The sequence below is a fragment of the Ips typographus genome, linkage group LG3, assembly GCF_016097725.1.
Source record: "Ips typographus isolate SLU linkage group LG3, UJ_Ityp_2.0, whole genome shotgun sequence".
Lineage (NCBI taxonomy): Eukaryota > Metazoa > Arthropoda > Insecta > Coleoptera > Curculionidae > Ips > Ips typographus.
This window is the reverse complement of record NC_138424.1, coordinates 12,958,910-12,979,329: the sequence shown is the minus strand read 5'-3', so window position 1 is coordinate 12,979,329 and position 20,420 is coordinate 12,958,910. Positions and strand designations below refer to the sequence as shown.

Here is a 20,420-nt window from a genome sequence, read left to right as displayed (position 1 = left end):
AATAAGGTCATTGACATAAGCAAGAAACAAATAAGGTCCCAATACACTACCCTGCGGTACCCCCGTATTTATTGGCAGTAAACAAGAACGCTCCAATTTTACTCCTCCTGCGGGGTTGGTGTGGGTCACTACCACATACTGATACCTATTTAACAAGAAACCCGACAACCAGTTCAAAGCTGGTCCCCGAACACCGTACGTCTCTAACTTTGCGAGTAAAAGCTTTATGTCGACGCAATCAAAAGCTTTACTGAGATCGCAAAAAACGCCCACTGTGCACTTTCCCTGCTCCAAATAATGTATAAGCTTTTCGTAAAAGTGTTGAACGGCTGTCATAGTAGAACAGCCCTTTCTAAAGCCAAATTGTTCAGGGAGCAGGACATTGTTAAAAGAAAAAAAATGTTCTAATCTATTTAAGAACGCGTATTCTAGAATCTTTGAAAAAACAGGTGTTAGGGCTATTGGTCGGTAATTATCCTTAAGGGTATCATCACCCTTCTTAAAAACAGGGACGACCTTATTTATTTTAAGGATTGAAGGAAAGTAACCTTCAGTAAATGATAAATTAACGAGGTACTTTAAAACTGGTAGCAATGGATAAAACGTCTTCCGAGTCATGTAACCGGAAACGTCGTCAAATCCCGTTGATCGTTTGTTTTTAATTTTATTTGTAACAATGTCATACAGTTCTTCTTCTGTTATTGGTTTTAAAAAGATAGTAGAGGAGAGGTTATTTTTTGAATTGGTGCTTTGTTGAACTCCCGACCGAATATTTTTGATTACTGATTCGGGAGCCTGCTTAAAAAACTTATTGAACTGCTCAGCTATCGCTATCGGATCACTCACCATGCAGCCGCCAATCGAAAGTTCAATATTCTTACGTAAAGGAGATTTGTTAGTGACTTTCGTCACAACTCTCCATGCTTCTTTGACGGGATTGTCAGAACACGATATTCGAGATTGATAAAACTGCTTCTTAGAGCGGGATACCAACCTTACATGCTCTAACTTTTTGGTTTTATATAATTGATTGAGAGCGGGATATTTTGTCTTGAGTTTAAATAGATCTTTCAACCTTAAACCCGACTCTACTACGTTTGGGTTTATCCAAGAATTTTTTTTAGGTCGCACAGTTATACGCTTTAAAGGAAAATGTACATCAAAATAGTGACAGTATAGATTATAAAAATTTTCGATAGCAATTTTCGCGGTTGTCTCTTGGTAAACCGAAATCCAGTCTTCACGGAATAAGTCATCAGAAAATGCGGCCATGCTTGCGTCAGAAAAGACTCTCCTCATAATTGATTGCGGCCGCTTGTTATTGGGGTTAGAGCACCCAATACAGACATTCAGAGATCTATGATCGGAAAAGTTGTTGTCCTGAACAGACAGAGAAACCAATGTACTACTGGTGTAAAAGTGGTCCAAAGTATTATTGCCTCTAGTGGGCTCGTTCACAAAATTACCCGAAATGCCGTAAGTAATTAAAATATCACGTAATGCTATGTAATCGTTCGAATCCCTGTAATGGTCTATGTTAAAGTCGCCAACCAAGGAAATCTGCATTCGCTTCGGTGGCTTAAATAAACTATCTAAAACACAAATAATCTTATCACAAAATAGTTTAAAATTACTTCCTGGAGATCGATAACAGGTCAGTATAGCGCATGATACGATACCATCGAGGTCATCAATGAGAATACCGCTTATTTCAAATTCTCTCTCGATACACATGGTCGAAAGGTCGAGAGGTGATGCGCAAATGTCCTTATGACAATATACAGATATTCCACCGCCCCTCTGAATGGATCGACAGTAATGTGATACTAAATTGAAATTTTCAAAATTAATTGACCTTACACTATCCCTGCTTGCCCAGGTTTCACAAAAACACAAAACATTTATTTTATTTGACAGCCCAACGGCAATCAAATCAGCCTTTTCTTGGCTGAGAGCTTGACAATTGCTATAATAAATATCATACCTAGTGTTGCTAATTGTTTTGGTAGCCGTTCTCGTTTGATCCTTACTCAGACGAGGTGAGATGATTCTCGACCTTATTGCTCTTTGCGCTTAGTCTTTGGGTTATATACAAAATAAAGACACAATCTGCGTTAATGCTTTGTTTACTACTTTAACTTGCGAGATCAAAATGCTCTAAATGTGTCAGACGAAACATTGTTGCGCAATTTAGGCTGAATACTTGAATAGATCCGCGTAGTGAAAAACCTAAAAATAGGTTTCAAACATTTCCTCCACGGTCAAGGACAAAGTATGTACCTTGTACTGGTACCCTGCGTATATAAAAGAAAGTGCAAAGATTTTGAAATAAATAAATATATTTTCTAGGGAATAACTCAGTAAACAAGGATATTGTTACGGTTTGGGCCTACTTACTCGATTCGGGATGGAATCGAAGCGCCGCAATATCTGGCCGGGCGCGTATTAAAGTAGGCCACAGTTAGGAAGCACCACACCTGGAAGAATAATATTCGAGGCAAATCGCGTTGCGTATTTAAAAGACGCGGTGTTGACCGCGGGAGGAGTAGTGAATTTGGGAACGCGGTAAAGTTTAAATAGTGAAATAATTGTGGAATTGTAGTAGTGTTTTTTTAGTAGTTGAGTTAAGTATTGTACGGAGTGTTTTAAAGTGTAAATAAATTTATTAATTGTTGAGTTAAACTGACTTTGTGTAAACCCACGGGGAAAATCGTAACAATTGGTGTCAGAAGTGCGATCAGACTTTAGTGCGACGTGAATTTGAACTAAACTTCGGGTTAAAGACTTGTGTTCAGAACCGGACTAGAGATTTTTGGAACAGTGGTGTGTTAAATTTATTTTATGCCAATAACAAGACGTCAAAGTGCAAATATGGAGGAACAAGAAAGGATTCGACAACAAGACAAGGAAGAACAAGGAAGGATTAGACAACAAGAAGAAAGAATTCGACAACAAGACAAGGAAGAACAAGAAAGGATTCGACAACAAGACAAGGAAGAACAAGAAAGAATGAGACAACAAGATATGGAAATGCGTCAAGAAGATAGAGAGCGTAACGTAGAAATATTGAACGTTCTAGCGGACACCAAAACAGAAATCCAAGAGTATGTAACCCATAGTCTCAAAAAGATGGAGTGTGATGTTCAGATTGATGTTCGGGAGGACATTCATAAAATTCAGAATGATGTTGAGATAAAGCTACGCGACTTAGAGCAGAAAATTGACAGCAGAGGAGCCAGCTCTACAGTGTTCACCGGAAACGGGCTCAACAAGATCAAGCCTCCCACATACGATGGTCAAACTTCTTGGGCAACGTATCAACTCCAATTTGAGGCCGCTGCAAATGCAAATCGATGGAGTAACGAGGAAATGGCTGTAGCACTGGTGGTGGCATTACGAGGACCTGCATTGGAGCTGTTACAGACTCTGCCCATCGCCCAACAAAGCAACTATGACGCATTAGTAGCTGCATTAGAACGACGTTATGGGGATCAGCATAGGAAAGGAGTGTATCAAACACAATTAAAGGCAAGACTGCAGAAAACTGGTGAAAATTTACAAGAGTTTGAGGCCGAAATTCGTCGCCTTGTGCATCTGGCTTACCCAGCCGTCCCGGATGAAATCCAAGATATAGTATTTTGTAGATGGGATTCGAGATCTGGAAGTAAAGAAAATGCTGAAGATGTTCAAAGGAAGCAACAGCAGCGAATTACTGGTTCGAGCGCTGGAAGTTGAAGTTGCGTGCAATGACTTAAAGCCAAGGATCAGGGCCGTGACTATTCAAGAGGGGAGAGAACCGCCAGCCGATCATGTTGCTACATCAATAAATGAAATTAAATCAATGGTCGGCCAATTAGTGCAACAAATGACAGCATCAGCAAATGGTCAGTCCACACAGTTAGAACGATCACGCCCGATCACGAGAGTGGAGTGTTATCGATGCGGACGTACGGGACACATTAAACGAGATTGTCGAGTAAAGATACCGTCCCGCTCTCCAACGAGGGACGTACAACCATCCAGAAGGGACCAGGAAAACTCCCACTAGTCAACATTACGGGGCGAATGTTGACTAGCGAAGACAAAGCCCCCAGAATTATCTCCATCAGAAGCCTGGGTAGATCAATGGGAAGCCTGAACGTAGATGGAAAGGTGGATGCGATGAACGTTACTTTTACTTTGGACACCGGTGCGGCAGTATCTTTGATCCGGTCAAACCTTGTGGATAAAAGTCAAATTAAGCATTTACGAAGAAGTATTCTCCTGCGCACTGTGACTGGAGAATCGGCTAAAGTTTTAGGAGAAATAACAGTCAAGATTTGCCTTGGAAGGATTACGTTTTACCACACCGTGTTAGTAGCAGACATTGAAGATGAATTTATTCTGGGAATGGACCTGATTCGTCAACATGGATTTTCTTTTGATCCCGAGCAAAATATCCTAAGGTTTGGAAGTGAAGAGTTCATTCTGTCAACCAATCACCGCTATGAGTCACCCATTAATGTTTTGGCATCTCAGACAGTAAAAATAAGCGGCAATTCCGAGCAAATAATCATTGGACATTTGGAGCAGAATTCTGGGAGCTGTGTTGGACTTGTACGAAACCCGGACCGACCAGGAAGATGCCTCATTGGGAAATCACTTGTAAATGGAGGAAGTGAAGTCCCAATTAGAGTTGCAAACATTTTTCCAGACGACGTCAAAATCAACAAAGGCGAAATCATTGCGGTATTTGAGCCTGTAGTCAAAGTAACCAATTGCGATGGCTTACCAGAACAGGAGGAGCAGTTGGGGGAAAACAAGCTCTTAAATGAACTTGAAAAGACCTGGAAACATCTGTCAACACCACAACTGAAGAAGGCTCGGAAACTGATTTTGGACCATGCTAGCATATTTGGAACACCGAACAATATGGGAAAAACTACCATTGTAAAACACCGAATTAACACCGGCAATGCACAACCGATTCGACAACCACCTAAGAGACTACCAATAGCCAAACAACAGGAAGTGCAGGAATTAGTGGACAGGATGCTTGACGACGGAGTTATAGAAGAATCCTGCAGCCCTTGGTCATCACCTGTTGTTCTGGTCACTAAGAAAGATGGATCAAGCAGATTTTGTGTAGATTACCGAAAACTGAATGACGTGACCAAAAAGGACAGCTATCCACTTCCCCGTATCGACGACACACTGACGACTTTGGCAGGATCCTGTTGGTTTTCTACTTTAGATTTGAAGAGAGGGTACTGGCAAGTTGGCATTGAGGAGCAAGATAAGGAGAAGACTGCTTTTTCTGCTGGAAATGGGCTGTACCAATTCAATGTGATGCCCTTCGGACTTTGTAATGCTCCTGCTACGTTTGAAAGACTAAGGGAAATTGTGATTCGTGGCCTTAACTGGAAGACTTGCTTGGTTTATCTGGACGATATCATGGTGATGGGGAAAACTTTTGAAGAACATCTGAACAACTTGCAAGAAGTATTTGCTAGAATAGGTGGTGCCCATCTTCGATTGAACGCCAAAAAGTGTTGGTTCTTCCAAAAGCAAGTCGAATTTCTTGGGCATGTGGTGTCGGTCGACGGAATTCAGACGGACGACAAGAAGATACAAGCAATTAGAGAATGGCCAGTACCAAAGGATAAACACGAACTCAGAAGCTTTCTAGGACTTGCCACCTACTACAGACGGTTTGTGGAAGGATTTGCCAACATCGCAGCTCCGCTACATCAACTTACTGAGGACAAAACACCCTACTGTTGGAATACCCAATGTGATCAGGCGTTCAGAAGGTTAAAGGCATCACTTTGCTCCAGTCCCATCCTCAGTTATCCACAACCAAAAGGAAAGTTCATTTTAGACACAGATGCCAGTAATTCTGGTATTGGAGCTGTATTGTCTCAAATCCAAAACGGAGAAGAACATGTTATAGAATACTTCAGTAGGAAACTTACCAAAGCAGAACGGAACTACTGTGTAACGAGAAAAGAGCTACTGGCAATAGTAAAATCAGTCGACCACTTTCACAAGTACTTGTACGGACAGAAATTTTTGATAAGGACTGACCATGCAGCACTCAAGTGGCTCCTCGGAATGAAACAACCGGAAGGGCAAGTAGCAAGATGGCTTGAAAAACTCCAGCAGTATAATTTCAACATCAAGCATCGACCCGGAAAGCTGCATGATAACGCAGATGCTCTATCAAGAAGACCTTGCGCCGAAGAATGCAAACATTGCCAGAAAGCGGAACAACGTGAAGAAGTTGTGTCCATCAGAATGGTTCAGCTGAAGACCGATGATGAATGGAGTCCCGATGAGATTAGGAAGGATCAACTAGAAGACAGCGACATAGGCCCATTGTTGTTGAGAAAGGAACAAAGCGAGCCAAGACCAACATGGCAAGAAATCTCTAGCAAAGGCCTGACGTTCAAAGCACTTTGGGCTCAGTGGGACTCGCTTGTGGTTGAAGGCGGCTTGCTAAAAAAAGCTTGGGAGAGTGCCGATGGAAAAGAGATAAGGAAGCAGCTGGTAGTTCCCAGAGAAAGGGTCGACCACGTACTGGAGGAAATGCACAATGGAAAGACTGGTGCTCATTTGGGAGTAAATAAGACTTTGGACAAAATCCGACAACGCTTTTACTGGGTGAACTACTGCCAAGACGTGAAATCATGGTGTCGACAATGTTCCATTTGTGCAGCTAGCCACGGACCACAGACGAGATCCCGGGGACCTATGAAGCAGTACAACGTAGGATTGCCGTTCGAACGTTTAGCCATAGATGTCGCTGGGCCTTTTCCTGAGACCAACAGAGGCAACAAGTACATTCTTGTTGCCATGGATTACTTTAGCAAATGGCCTGAGGTGTTTGCGATTCCAAATCAAGAAGCCAGCACAGTCGCTGATATTCTCGTCGAAAATGTCTTCAGTAGATTTGGTGTGCCGTTGGAGTTACATTCTGATCAGGGACGAAACTTTGAGTCCAAGCTCTTTCAGAGGCTCTGTGATCTGCTAGGCATTAGGAAGACCCGAACAACGCCGCTTCATTCTCAGTCGGATGGAATGGTCGAGAGATTTAATAAGACCATAGAGCAACATCTCTCGAAGGTTGTTGATCAGCATCAGAAGGCTTATAGAGCAGCAGTCCACAACTCAACGGGACAGTCACCATCTAAAGTTCTGTTTGGTCGAGAACTTCGACTTCCATGTGATGTGGTGTTCGGATCTCCAACAGGCCAAAGCACGAACATTGAGAACTACGTTGACGAGTTGCAAGACAGATTACTGAACATCCATGATCTGATCAGGGAAAGTTTGAATCTAGCTAGCGATAAGATGAAAGCTCGTTATGATCTGAGGGCCAATTCGGGAGGGTTCCAGAAGGATGATAAAGTTTGGTTGTTTAACCCTCAGAGGAAGAAAGGCAAATCACCGAAATTAACACCTGTTTGGGAGGGACCTTACAATGTGGTAAAAAGGTTAAACGACGTCGTGTACAGAGTCCAACGCAGCCCCAAAAGCAAGATGAAAATTGTCCATCTGGACAGACTCAAGAAATACCAGGGATTAGATGAAGCGGATCGGGACGATCAGCTTTAAGAGGGGGGCAGTGTTACGGTTTGGGCCTACTATACTCGATTCGGGATGGAATCGAAGCGCCGGGTCTGGCCGGGCGCGTTTTAAAGTAGGCCACAGTTAGGAAGCGCCACACCTGGAAGAATCGTTAATATTCGAGGCAAATCGCGAAGCGTTTCGCGGTCACTCTAGAACGTGGTTTGCGTATATAAAAGACGCGGTGTCGACCGCGGGAGGAGTAGTGAATTTGGGAACGCGGTAAAGTTTAAATAGTGAAATAATTGTGGAATTGTAGTAGTGTTTTTTTAGTAGCTGAGTTAATTATTATACGGAGTGTTTTAAAGTGTAAATAAATTTATTAATTGTTGAGTTAAACTGACTTTGTGTAAACCCACGGGGAAAATCGTAACAATATGTTGAAATTAGGCGTTACCGGCGATATAAGTCATATAACCGACGTCAGCTTGTTAGATAGTAATGGCGAGACATTGTTGAAAAATATAAGTTATAAATTCAACAACGGCCATCTAAACTATGTCACTGAAAATAGAGATAACACAACGGATATTGGAAATAAAAATGCCATTGATATATTAAGTAAATCGCGACTCGCAGAGCCTTTGTATACTTTAATTAAAGGAAAGGATGTTAAAGGTCTGTATTTTAAAAGCGAAATTAGTGTCGAAACTATAAATACATTTACAGGTCACTACTTTCAACGTTTGAGTTACTTTTCTAGAAAAAGCGACATTTACCCTCTCCAGTTAATTTCAATTGAAGTTGGGCTGGGATCTAAACTATTTACTGCGACAGATGCTCAAACATGGGCCCAAATATATTTCGAAGTCACCAACCATGGAACAACGGCTCAATATATTACATACCAATGTACTCATTCTAGAGCCATTTTACACAGACTGCCAAGCTTTCAGTAAGCTTATAATTGTTAGTAATTATAAATAATAAATGCATCATGTTCTTAGGAGCTATTTAGAGCCACAGGGACACACTATGGTCATATTATCAATACTAACCCGTTCAGGAAATTATCAAGACGAAATCAGTTTTATTGTAAAAAGCGGTTAATAATGGATGATACTGCTCCGGAATTGGAATATCATTAAAAAAGTGACTGCACAGAAGTCCTTTTTTCCCAGTGTTATAAAGGCATTTGGACAATAGAGGTTGTGGCTAGAGATGTAGACTCAAGTTTTTCAAACTTTATTACTTTAAATTTTTAAACTTCAGTTAATATTGATTTTGTTACTGCAGGCTTAATGCGACTAAACAGAATCCCCAAAGGCTTATACGTCCCATACGGATACACTGTAGGTACTAAAAATTCAATTACAGGAAATTCAATTGCAGGTGAGCCCTGCTGCAATCCTGATTTACAACTAATAGCAGTTGATCGACAAGGCAATCAGAAAAGCTACAGTGTTAATGCTTATCGTAAATTTCCTGTACAGCCAACTTCTGTATTTTAACAGTTTTCATTTGCAGAAACTCTTCCAAGCATCGGAGTAATAGCTGCCATAGTACTAGGAGTAATACTTTTCATTATTTTACTAGTAGTGCTTATTATTGTGCTAATAAAAAAGTGCAAGTCTAGAAGGTCATACGAATTGCGGTCTTACAGAGGGAGGAGGATCTGACAATTAATTCAAACTAGCATAGCAGAGCAAAATCAGATGAATCTATGGGATACTTTAGTTCTGGAGTTTTCTGATAGTTTACGCAGTTCCAGTAATGCTAGAAGAAGTAGCAGCAGTACGTAATGACGATGTGTTTTATGTTTTTGGAGAAATTTTACTACTTTGATATAACATTTGTAGAATCTTGGGTGCTTTTATTTTATTACAAATTATTTACCCTTTAATTAGATTAATTTTAAGGCAAAAGAAGGTAGAAATGATAATTCTCTCAACCTAAGTAAGAGGGTTCATTGGTCATATGTTAATTTGAGAGTTGAAACCACTGAGTTGAGCATTATAGGCAGTTTTCCAAGATATATTGAAAGGTTGGAAGGTAAGTAAAATGAAAACAACAAACAAAAAGAGGGGGTGGCACGTTTTGGTGGTCATACGCATATAATAATGCATACCCTATCAAAAAAGGGTAGTTTTAATCAAAATTTACCTACAAAATTCCGACATTTTGGTGAAGCAAAAAAAAAACGTTTTTTCATGTAGATTATTCCACTTAGCTCTTGTATTAACCATGCCTGCTACTTAGATGTGGGATATTTTTATTATATACCACAGGTCATTTTTGAAATGACAAAAATATAACCAATTATCCCTTCAACAAAAGATGAGATGTTGGTCTAAGAGACTTGCATTGACTACTCATTAGTACAAATAACTAATATACTAGATTATTAGAATAAACAGTAATAATTATGCTTTTTTGTTATCCATGTTACCCTGATAATTACATTTCCACATTTATTTGTAGCTGCATTTTGTTGTATTTTACAGAAATTTCTGTCATTGAATAAAATTATGTGTAAGGACTAATGAATCTTACTTTGGAAAATAAATAATATAATTTTGTTATTTGATTAATAATATCAATATCTCTAATATAGAGTATTTATTCACTTCTTTTACAATGACCTTAATTTCTCTAACAAATATTGCTCTAGCATGATAATGGCATGATGATCTCCTATGGCATTGATTGAGGGTATACTGAAAGAGATGATTATGCAACTCAAAGAACCCATAAATTGCAAATCTTTTACTTTTGATGGAAATAATGATTTAACACCTGTTAAGTCAAGGAATTGTTATACTAAGTTTCAAGATTCTTCTTTTCAAATTAAAACTTTGACAAGTTGAGTGAGCAATCATAAAAGGCACACAGGAACTTGTTATTACTCATAGTACAGTAATAAACAAAACTAGCTAAATAGCAAAATTAATTTAAATTGAAAAAGTTTAATTTTAGTACTCAAATTATTTACAGGAACAATATTTACTACAGGTTTTGGTGGTGGTTTTTCCATAGCAGGGAGCAAAATAGCATGTTGTGTGAAGTCCTCGTAGGTACTCCCTGTCACTGAAGGACTAAAAAGAGTATTTTTCACAAATTTCTTAGGATCATTCATATTTTTTTAATAACTTCTATTATTGTATGTATACTTAACTATATAGTAAGTGAACCGCTGGAAAGTTGGTAGCTGGACACATTGGCAGGCAGCTGGGCGGAGCCTACAAATAATAAATATTCTTTAAAATTAACTGTTTTATCGATCTGTCAATAAGTTGTAGTTTGCGTTATTTCGAAAAAAGGGCGCTAACTGCTAACACCAACTACAAAAATGCGCAAAAGTCCAAAAACCAAAACCGATAGTCAAAACTATGGTCAAGATCAATTGGTCAAAGCAATAAGCAATCTTCAATCTTCATCTCCATATGGTAGCTGAAAAGAGAGCACCATCTTATGTTGGGGTACTGGGTGACAGATGGCGTTGTAAAAATGACGTCTGGACGGACAGAAAACCAGTCGTGGCACCATCTATTGAGTGTAGATAGCTTCAGCTGATGAACATCTAATGCTTTTGAGATAGGAAATCACAACACCATACAGTATAGATTAATAAGTATTTATTTCAGCGCCATTTCTTAACAGTAGATGTCACTGTACATTCGATTTTCTACTAAATCTGAACTAATTTACCTCACAAAAGCAGTTCCTTGATTGGGGTTGTTTACACCTTCGAACCCTAATCAAAGACCTAATATTTATGTATAATCATAAAACATCAACAGTTGTACCCTGGCCAAGTAGATTCTCTTAAATTAGCTTGAAATGGACATAAATAAATGTCTTGAATTGTGCTTGTGGCAGGTAAAGCCAATATTCTTAAATCTCCTGAAGGATTAATCTGCGAAGCGTTTGATACTCAACTAGTTGAATAGCGTGGTTGTCCATACGAATTGTAATTCACCGTAGTGATCAGTGGCGGCTCGTAGTAAATTTGAAAGGTAGTGCACAAAAAGAGGGCCAATTAGCGCCGCAGACGAAAAATTTTTTGAGACCACGCCCAAAATTCCTACAATTTTAAAATATGTAATTGTTTTCAAATATTGCACACTAACGTTAGGAAATACTGGAGGCATTTTAAAAAGTCGCGAAGAAAAATAACACGTGACTGATAAGAAAAATCCCGAGTGCACGATCTAATTGTGCACACGGGCCAGCTTAAAACATCGACTGACTCTAGACAGTCGCGGGGTACAGAGGGGGCGGACGGCGGAAGTTCGGCCAATCAGATTTACTATACCCATGAGCTGTGCACTTGATTTTACCACGGCACACGGTGCACGGTGGCGGCGATGATCCGTAATTCGTCCAGATTTCGTTTATTTATTAATAAAAGCTGTAGCGACCAGGTATGCAGCCCACCGTACAAGCCGGTGTAAGGCGGGTTGCAGGGACTTTAAAGTGACAGACTGACGTTTGACAGTGCCTTTTCGGAAGAATTGACAGAACTGACGTGTGACAAGGGAGGATTAAGAAGGTTGTTGTGGACGAATGTTGTTGTAGTTAGTTTTTAATACTTTAAAATTAGAAATAAAGGATTTAAAACGTAAACCGGCTACAAAGTAGCTGCCCAACGTGGTGCCGGTAAATCCTTTTTCGTGTATTAGTGTTTTTCTCAGACTTTTCGGAGCAATCTTGTTGATTCTCTGCGTCTGCTTTTCGGCTTAGTTTGCCGCCAATCACCAACGTTTTGGTGCCCTGTTAATGGAAAAAGACAGTTCCCGAACTCAGCGATACCTCAGACGTGAATCTGCAAAAAGCCAACAACCCAACGTTGAATTATCCACCATGGCAACCAACATCGTAATGACACAGGAATTGTTACAACAACTGCTTGCTGGAGTAATGACAAACGTTCCCCGTAACGTGGAACCGGTGCCTGCACTCATACCAGAAGGAAACTTTGTGGACTGCAAATCGCGCTTTTCGGGCAAACGTACAGACAGTGTTGATGCCTTTATCGATGGCATTTCAGTGTACAAACAGTGTGCAAATGTATCTGATGCAAATGCACTTCTCGGTTTATCCATGCTATTAGACAGTGATGCTGCAACCTGGTGGCAAGGTGCAAAAACAACTGTGACAACATGGAAAGATGCCATGGAAGCTTTGCAACATGCTTTTGGAAGAAACCAGCCTCCATATCAAATTTACCGTGAACTGTTCTCCAAAGAACAAGGTAAGGAGCCTACAGATATATTTGTGAATAAAGCAAGAGCCCTTTTGTCCAAATTACCATCAGCTGATGAGCCTATACCTTTAAAGAGTCAAATTGACATGATATATGGCCTATTACATAGTCGTATTAGACGAAATGTCCCACGTGATTCCATTAATTCTTTTGAAACGTTAATTACAAAAGCTAGAGCTGTTGAAGCTAACTTCTCAGAAAACTTTGACAGTAATCTCAGTAACTCTTCGCCCAAAGTGAAAGATGAGGAGAAATTTAAACTTTCACGTCCGAAATGCACATTTTGCCATAATTTTGGTCACACTATTGAAGCATGTCGTAAATATGCGTCTACAAAACCTACGGAAGTTGTCAATACTTCCACCTCGAGTTCCACAGCGAAACCCAGTTTTTCTTGCTATGGATGTGGACTTGCTGGTTACCTTCGCAGTAACTGTCCACAGTGCCGAAGAACTCAAAGACCCGGTCCATCTGAGACCAATTCTGTGGATGTTTTAAACCTTGAAATTTGCTCAAGTTCATATTCAAATGAAAAACCCCTTCTTGAGATTGAAATTGCAGGATTGCGAGGCCTTGCTACTGTCGATACTGGAGCAAAGTACAGTATTGCCGGTGAAAAGCTGTATCAACATCTAAAACAAGTTAGCTGTCCCTCTACGAAAATAAGTTTGACAGTTTCTTTTGCAGATGGGGAACCTCGTAATGTACATGCTGTTCGCTTCGAATGTCAAGTACAAGTGCAGAGCAAACTTTTGACAATGTTCTTTATTGCAATGCCTGAGTATACAAACTCAAAAACATTACTAGGATGTGACTTCATACAAATGTCAAATATTATTTAGGATATACCTCGAATGAGATGGGCCTTTGCAGAAGAACCTGGAAATTTTCACAAATTTTGTACACCACCATCTCAGTCGAATCACGATTGTGAAATTAATATTTTAAATCAACACCTACACCTTCGAGATGATGAAGCTAGTGGAGACATAATCGAGGATGAACAACGCCTGCAGCTAGAAAATTTAATATTACTCAACAATGATGTTTTTGAAGTTTTTTCAGAACCGACTCCGTACGCAGAGCACTCCATAAATCTAACTTCGACTGAACCAACGTCATCGCCGCCCTATCGCATGTCACCTATGAAGAAGGAATACCTGAAAGAGGAGCTCGATAAAATGATTCAGGAAGGAGTAATCGAAGAGTGTGAGTCTCCATATTCAGCGCCAGTGGTTTTAGTACCCAAAAAGAACGGCAAACTGCGCGTTTGCGTGGACTACCGTGCTTTAAATCGCATTACTATTTCTGACTGTTATCCAATACCACGAATGGACGATCTTCTTCATGCCACCGGATCTACTCCGTTTATGTCTACTATAGACCTGCGGTCAGGATATTGGCAAGTGTCAGTGAAACCCTCCGATAGAGACAAAACTGCTTTTGTCTCTCCATTTGGCACTTTTCGTTTCAAGCGCATGCCTTTCGGGCTTAAGACAGCACCAGCGACCTTTCAGAGGTTAATTGACAAATTTCGAACAGGATTACCTGATATTACAATACTTGCTTATCTCGACGATATTATTATATTATCGCCATCTTTTCAGAAGCATATTGAGGACCTAAACAAAGTGTTTGCAAGACTGAGGCAATTTAAACTTACTGCTAATCGCGAGAAGTGTTCGTTTTTATGTGCAAATGTAAAGTACCTTGGACACAGACTTACACGTGAAGGCATTGCAGCGGATCCAGATAAAGTTACTGCCATAGCTGACCTACCACCGCCAAGAAATGTAAAGCACTTACTTAGCTTCATACAAACTGCCTCCTGGTTTCGACGCTTTATTCCAGAGTTTGCTGGAACAGCAAAGCCACTTACGGAATTGACTAAGAAGAACGCTGTGTGGAGATGGGGACAGACTCAACAAAACTCGTTTGACACTTTGAAACGACTACTTACTAGTGCCCCAATACTGCGTCAGGCCGATCCAACTCAACCTTATGTGCTACGAACGGATGCAAGTTCATACGCAATCGGAGCATGTCTGCTCCAGGGGGAGGGACCTAACGAACGCCCTGTTGAATATGCAAGCCGTCTTCTCACGCAAGCCGAAAGGAATTACTCTACAACGGAGCGTGAAGCCCTAGCAGTCGTGTTTGCTGTTCAAAAGTTTCGAGGATACATCGAAGGATGTAAAATCCGCATACTCACAGATCATCAGCCACTACGTTGGTTGATGACACTTAAATCTCCAAGTGGACGTTTAGCACGATGGGCCTTATTGCTACAAGGATTTGACTTAGATATTGAATATACACCAGGACGATGTAATGTGGTTGCTGATACATTATCTAGGCCGCCATGCACCGAGGAAGCTGAATTTTGTGGTATTTGCTCAGTTACCATCGACCTGCCTAAAATGCCACTTGAAGACCTGCGTAAGAAGCAACTCAATGATCCTGATGTTGTTAAAATCATTAACTGTTTCGAAAATCCTGAAAATCAAGTTGACCTAAAACGATGGACAGAGCGGGGATTCATTATGATGAATGGCGTGCTTTATCGTTACTCGTCTGATACTGACTCGGAGGACGCTCAACTTGTAGTACCAAAAGAGAATATTTCAGAAATTCTCTTCGAATGTCATGACTCCCCAGTTGCCGGTCATTATGGCCTTGACAAGACATTGCATCGAGTTTCATCCAAGTACTATTGGGCGACTATGAGACGCGACGTCACGAACCACATTAAGAAGTGCATCCAATGCCAACGGTTCAAACCAGACAACAGAAAACCAGCTGGCTTTCTGCAGACTCCTGTGCTAGCTCAACGATTCGAGGTGTTGTCCGTGGACTTGTTTGGTCCGCTTCCGGAAGCTGAAACTGGAGAGAAGTGGGTGTTTATCATTGAAGACCCTACCACCAAATGGGTTGAACTTTTTGCACTAAAGGTAGCCACCGCCGAAGCCTGTGCACGAGTGCTTATAGATGAAATTATACTTCGCTATGGAACACCACGGCGCGTCATAAGCGATAATGGCACCCAATTCGTTGCAGAAGTAATGCAGTACGTCGCATACACCCTAGGATTCGTACAAAATCTTGTGCCGCTGTATCATCCGGAAGCCAATCCGGTCGAGAGACGAAATCGTGATCTCAAAACGCAACTGGCGATATTAACGCAGCAGAATCATCGTAAGTGGAATGAACATTTACCATCTATCCGATTCGCGATAAACAGTGCCCGGAACGACGCAACTGGATTTAGTGCTGCACAGTTGTGCTTCGGTCGGGAATTGCGCACACCGGGCGAAGTATACCGAGACTTTCGTGGGGTTATCGAGAACGAAAACTTTAACCATCAAATCGGTTCATATCTTCGAGTGATTGCAAACAATCTGTCGCGTGCTCGTGAAAATTGCGAACGTCGCCAAGATGCCTCTAAAGCACTCCAGGACCGACATCGTCGTGAAGGCGAGAACTATCAGCCAGGCGAAAAAGTTTTAATAGATGTTCATGCCTTAAGTAAGGCGTCCCTGGGTTTCAGCGCCAAATTTGCGCCTCGTCGGGACGGACCTTACGTTATCCTGAAGAAGATATCACCAACCACCTATCAGATAGCTGAAGTAGGTAAAACTGATACGCCTTTGGGAACCTATCACGTATCGGCAATACGAAGATTTGTCGGGAATGACGATCCAGATCCACAGCCCGTAGTCCCTATCCGCAAAAGGGGACGACCTAGGAAGAACACCATTTAAGTTGTTGGATTCTTCCCGGGACGTTGCAGAATCCAAAGGGGGAGGATGTAGCGACCAGGTATGCAGCCCACCGTACAAGCCGGTGTAAGGCGGGTTGCAGGGACTTTAAAGTGACAGACTGACGTTTGACAGTGCCTTTTCGGAAGAATTGACAGAACTGACGTGTGACAAGGGAGGATTAAGAAGGTTGTTGTGGACGAATGTTGTTGTAGTTAGTTTTTAATACTTTAAAATTAGAAATAAAGGATTTAAAACCTAAACCGGCTACAAAGCTTATTTATTTCCAAGATTAATACTTCGTATTAATAGAAAATTATTTCAATCATTATGAAATTTATAATAAAAACATGCATTTTTGGACTCAAAATTTGGGAGTGCACGTGCACATGTGCACTTATTGAGGAGCCGCCACTGGTAGTGATAGTACTGGATTGTGATTGACCAGTAATCGGGTTGATAGAGGAGCATCTAGCGATAGTCAAAATACACGAAGTTATATTTTTATAAAGAATTACTTGATCCTGTTGTTCTTCAGCAGGATTGTCCTGGCTTGATTCAGAGTAACATTGACTAATCTGAAAATGAAAGCATTAGAGAGATAATAATATAAAAACTAACGAAACATGAGTATTGGATTTAATTCTAGGCGATAAGATATTATTAGAATACCATCAAACATGCTGCAATGTCATTCTTGTTCAATATACAAGGCGGTTTTTTTTAATTATTAAATTTATAGCGATAATCAAACAAAAGTAGTATGACGTCACAGCTGAAAAACTTGGCAAGATTGACAAACTGCAAATGTGTAAGCCACTCAAAACAACGTAACCCTTCCAAATAAAAAGCCTATAAAATCATATTAGAACTTTCAGAGTCTTCTAAATACTACTGAAAACCACCCAAAAATTGCCAGAAGTCTCTAGAAGTTTTTTAAACCCTCCAAGAAATTTCTAAAATTGCCACAAACCTCAAAAAAAAATTGAAAATGCCAGGGGCATCTAAATACCACTCAACAAGCTTGAGTGGTTGAGTTATGTTAAGTAAGCTTTGTTCAAATCAATGCTTTAATTTACTCCAGTTCTTCATAAGTACCTTTCATAAAATTAACATAGTTTTTAAAAACAATAATTAATTCTTCCTTCATTGCTCAGTTAACCGGTTTTAATAACCAGCGATCTAAAAGCGGTAATTTTCCAACTGTAAAATTTCCCGGAAGTTACACGCCATGAAAGGAAAACTTTCAACAAAAAAAAGAAAAATCCCCGTCCTTACTGACATTCCTTATTAAACCCGTAAATTTCGATAAGTCATTCAACTGCAAAATTTACGTTCGCATTAATTATTAAATTGATTAGGTACTTTTTCTGGAAATTTATTCTTGGTTGATAATTATTTTAAGTAACAAATTATGATAAAAACAGTCAAGCTATGAAAACAAGATAATTTACATATTACATATTTATGTAATACATAATTTTTGATAAGTATATTATTCGTATGTACTAATGATTAGTAGCGTTAATAATAGTAATTATTAATGTTTAACTGCGGTCTGATCAATGTGTTTGTTAAGTACACATTTCCTATAGATTCTGCTGTTACTGCCATTCACATCACTATCAAAGCTTCATTTTACATCAAAGCGGAGCTTACATCTCCGGGTGGTAATATAAATTAAATACAACAATACTTTGGTTGTGCCCTAATAATTTTTACAACAGGCTACGGGCTCTTATTTGTCAATGAAACTACTAGGAACCCAATTAAATTCTCTAAAGGATCTTTTTTTGATGACATGGATGGAGGTATGGAAATACATCTGAATTTTTCGACAACTACTATATTAATTGTGGGAACTTGGAGATTAAAATTGAAAAACCAGCAAGAGGCTTATAATGTACTGTTTTTGCTTTTACTAAAAAGTTCTTGGATACAGTAAGATTTCCTGATGATCAAAAGGTAAGTAAGTGAATGGAAGCACAAAACTTACAATGGAAATAACCACAGACACTGAGGGAACACTTTGATTACCAGGGCAACGACTATTAATGAACTATCAATATTAAATAAATGATATAAACCTTGACCAGTAAGCACATCATCACAAACACAAACTATTGATCGGAAAAAATTCTCGACCTTATTGCTCTTTGCGCTTAGTCTTTGGGTTATATACAAAATAAAGACACAATCTGCGTTAATGCTTTGTTTACTACTTTAACTTGCGAGATCAAAATGCTCTAAATGTGTCAGACGAAACATTGTTGCGCAATTTAGGCTGAATACTTGAATAGATCCGCGTAGTGAAAAACTTAAAAATAGGTTTCAAACATTTCCTCCACGGTCAAGGACAAAGTATGTACTTTGTACTGGTACCCTGCGTATATAAAAGAAAGTGCAAAGATTTTGAAATAAATAAATATATTTTCTAGGGAATAACTCAGTAAACAAGGATATGTTGAAATTAGGCGTTACCGGCGATATAAGTCATATAACCGACGTCAGCTTGTTAGATAGTAATGGCGAGACATTGTTGAAAAATATAAGTTATAAATTCAACAACGGCCATCTAAACTATATCACTGAAAATAGAGATAACACAACGGATATTGGAAATAAAAATGCCATTGATATATTAAGTAAATCGCGACTCGCAGAGCCTTTGTATACTTTAATTAAAGGAAAGGATGTTAAAGGTCTGTATTTTAAAAGCGAAATTAGTGTCGAAACTATAAATACATTTACAGGTCACTACTTTCAACGTTTGAGTTACTTTTCTAGAAAAAGCGACATTTACCCTCTTCAGTTAATTTCAATTGAAGTTGGGCTGGGATCTAAACTATTTACTGCGACAGATGCTCAAACATGGGCCCAAATATATTTCGAAATCACCAACCATGGAACAACGGCTCAATATATTACATACCAATGTACTCATTCTAGAGCCATTTTACACAGACTGTCAAGCTTTCAGTAAGCTTATAATTGTTAGTAATTATAAATAATAAATGCATCATGTTCTTAGGAGCTATTTAGAGCCACAGGGACACACTATGGTCATATTATCAATACTAACCCGTTCAGGAAATTATCAAGACGAAATCAGTTTTATTGTAAAAAGCGGTTTTCAAACTGTACAAAAGAAAGTATTGATAGATGTGGGAGTACAAATAATGGATGATACTGCTCCGGAATTGGAATATCATTACAAAAGTGACTGCACAGAAGTCCTTTTTTCCCAGTGTTATAAAGGCATTTGCACAATAGAGGTTGTGGCTAGAGATGTAGACTCAAGTTTTTCAAACTTTATTACTTTAAATTTTTAAACTTCAGTTAATATTGATTTTGTTGCTGCAGGCTTAATGCGACTAAACAGAATCCCCAAAGGCTTATTCGTCCCATACGGATACACTGTAGGTACTAAAAATTCAATTACAGGAAATTCAATTGCAGGTGAGTCCTGCTGCAATCCTGATTTACAACTAATAGCAGTTGATCGACAAGGCAATCAGAAAAGCTACAGTGTTAATGCTTATCGTAAGTTTCCTGTACAGCCAACTTCTGTATTTTAACAGTTTTCATTTGCAGAAACTCTTCCAAGCATCGGAGTAATAGCTGCCATAGTACTAGGAGTAATACTTTTCATTATTTTACTAGTAGTGCTTATTATTGTGCTAATAAAAAAGTGCAAGTCTAGAAGGTCATACGAATTGCGGTCTTACAGAGGGAGGAGGATCTGACAATTAATTCAAACTATCATAGCAGAGCAAAATCAGATGAATCTATGGGATACTTTAGTTCTGGAGTTTTCTGATAGTTTACGCAGTTCCAGTAATGCTAGA

At 39.5% G+C, this 20,420-nt stretch overlaps 2 long non-coding RNA genes across 2 annotated transcripts in view; both read left to right on the top strand.

Annotated features, from left to right (window-relative positions):
• The window catches only part of LOC145727279 (uncharacterized), a 205,551-nt gene that overhangs the window by 49,647 nt on the left and 135,484 nt on the right, over window positions 1–20,420 (top strand). The gene's annotated exons all lie outside the window — the stretch shown is intronic.
• LOC145726946 (uncharacterized) lies at window positions 18,960–19,889 on the top strand. The gene is made up of 3 exons (XR_014177748.1): window positions 18,960–19,274; window positions 19,326–19,551; window positions 19,604–19,889. It is a non-coding gene; the product is annotated as an uncharacterized LOC145726946 (long non-coding RNA).